Source organism: Porites lutea, chromosome 6 (assembly GCF_958299795.1).
Source record: "Porites lutea chromosome 6, jaPorLute2.1, whole genome shotgun sequence".
In the NCBI taxonomy this organism is placed as follows: Eukaryota; Metazoa; Cnidaria; class Anthozoa; order Scleractinia; family Poritidae; genus Porites; species Porites lutea.
In genome coordinates, this window is record NC_133206.1 from 23,648,123 (window position 1) to 23,650,622 (window position 2,500).

At 45.1% G+C, this 2,500-nt stretch overlaps 1 protein-coding gene and 1 pseudogene across 1 annotated transcript in view; one reads left to right on the plus strand and one right to left on the minus strand.

Moving 5' to 3' along the window:
* Nucleotides 1–2,500, plus strand: part of LOC140940662 (uncharacterized) — a 19,380-nt gene that overhangs the window by 10,038 nt on the left and 6,842 nt on the right. The gene's annotated exons all lie outside the window — the stretch shown is intronic.
* LOC140941162 (uncharacterized) overlaps nucleotides 325–2,500 on the minus strand; it is a 3,666-nt pseudogene continuing 1,490 nt past the window's right edge.

Genomic DNA, 2,500 nt, shown 5'->3' on the forward strand with positions numbered 1-2,500 from the left:
ATTAAATAAAAACCAAGTAAAAATTGAATTGACCATACAGTGAAGACCAATAAATGACCATACATGTTGACTGGTCTCTACATTCGCATCTACTGGCCACGGAAATGCAGAGCCAGTAGCCAAGGCCGAGACTAACAAGTCTCTCAAGTGAGTGACCAACTCTCCGGCTGTAGGTTCGTTGGTACTGCTGTTGGAAATTCGTCCGCCTCCGGCGAGAGTTCCTTGAATTTCTCTACCTGTAAACGGGAGATGCAATCGGCACGACTATTCTGTAAGCCTGGGACGTGGCTAGCTCGAAATAATATGTTATACTTTAAGCAGCTAAGTACGAGGTCACTTATAAGAATCATGACCTGTTTATGTTTGGACGTTTGTTTGTTTATAATATCAACAAGGGCCGCATTGTCAGTGAAAAATAAGACGCAACTGTTTGCCATGGTGGCCCTCCAAATATGGACCGCGAGAATAATAGGAAAAAGCTCTAGAAAACTTATATTAAGGCTGTGCCATGCTATAGGAAAAGGACCATAAAACCAATGCTTTCCAAATATCGCGCCGTACCCCTTTGATGCCGCGGCATCTGTATATAATTCGAGAGTCGATGAAGTGTCCCATCGCTCTGATAGAAAAAACGCTCGGCCGTTAAAATTATCTAAAAACTGTAACCACATTCGAATGTCATATTTAGCTTCGGTGTTGAAACGGATGTGATGGTGGGGGCGTGTGACGCCTGCGGTAAGATCGATTAGTCGACGCAAAAAGGCGCGTCCTGGAGTGACCACGGAACAACAGAACTTTAATAGGCGAATTAACGACTGTAGTTCGCGCAATGTGACTGATCTTTTCTGCGCAAACTGGTGGAGCAGGGCGCGACATTTGTGAATCTTTTCTGGCTTCTTGCCTTACAGAATCTAATTCACTTCCCGCAAACTGAAGAGTAGTGAGGGGACCTAACGTTTTCTCATGTGGAATAGACACACCGAGGAAGTCACACATACTCAAAAAATTACAAAGATCGGCTTTGCATTTGTCATGACTATGCGCGATAAATAAAAAGTCGTCTGAGATATGCAAGACCGCAGACACCTTCAAGTGGTGGACTGCTAGCCCCTCTAAGGAAGTACTAAATTTTCCAAAAATAGCACAACTCGATTTTAACCCCATAGCTAAACACCTGTCAAAATAATACTGATTTTCCCATTTTATGCCGGAGGATAGTCAAGAGGACTCACTGGGATGATCCTGAAAGCTGACTTAATATCTGTTTTTGCTAAGTAAGAACCCGGCCCCAGTCGTTGAAGAATTTTAACGGCGTCATTAATCGTGGCATATTGTACAGAAGAGCAGTCATCCGGAATGCCAGCGTTAATAGATAAGCCTTTGGGATATGACAGATGGTGGACTAGCCTAAACTCATTTGGGACATTTTTGGGAACTATGCCAACGGGCGATGTACGAAAAGCAGAAAAGGGTGCGGTGTCAAAAGGTTCCGCAATTCTTCCAGCATCAAGTTCTTTAGTTAGTTTCGAAAACAGAATGTCCGGATTTTGCTGAGCACTTTTTAAATTGGGGGCCTCAAATGAAGTAATTTCTCCTATGAAATTAATTCGAAAACCGAAACGGAAACCGTTGTATAAATATTGTTTTAGGGTTCGGTCGTAGCCCGCAAGGAGCTGTTCAAACCGGTCCACTCTTACGGGAGTTACTAGGGAATTGCCCCGAAGGCTGAGCTGAAATTGATGCTCCGGACTTAACGGGATTTGTTCGCAGTTGGGAGTTTTGGTTTTGGCACTGGGTGGCGGGATGTTTCGCACCGCACTTGAAGCACACGTGCTCGTATTGGCAACCTCGGCAGTGCCTCCCTGAATGAAATGACCAACAGGTCCCCCTAGGAAAGGGGGGAGTGGAGGTTCGAAATCGCCCCAGCGGGGTTGTCCCATCACTACCGGTGAAAGATTGTGATTTGGCTCCAAAATTAGTCATGGCACGTAGCCATAGCTCCCAATGAATTTGATCCCACGGGTAAAGTTCAGGAGACGATTGTCGCAAATAACGAAACTGCTCATCATAGAAAATCCAGTCCCCAGACTTATTAGCAAGGTCACGCACCACTTCGCAATATTTCATTAGCTTAGGGGCATCCTGGGAACATTTTACGGAATAAATGGATACAAACGTGTTAAAAGCGGTGAGCCACTGGCTGATATTAGTCACCTTTTTCGGTGTTTGATAAGGCTCGAGAGTTAACTGTGGTTGATTTACAGCACCCCCACTGAAAACCATGGAAAGAGCAAACTTTTCTCGAGGGGGTGCGACAGAGAGCAGTGCCCCAAAGTCAATATATTCATTTGCCCAGATTTTCGCTTTGATTTTAGCGGTCACACGAGAACCTAGATTAACAGCTAGCTATGCTAGAGAAGGGGTGGCTAGGCTGATCGCCAACCCCAAGCAATGCTGGTAGGGGTGCCTGTTCAGTTGTACCTGTTGTATATGAGAGGAC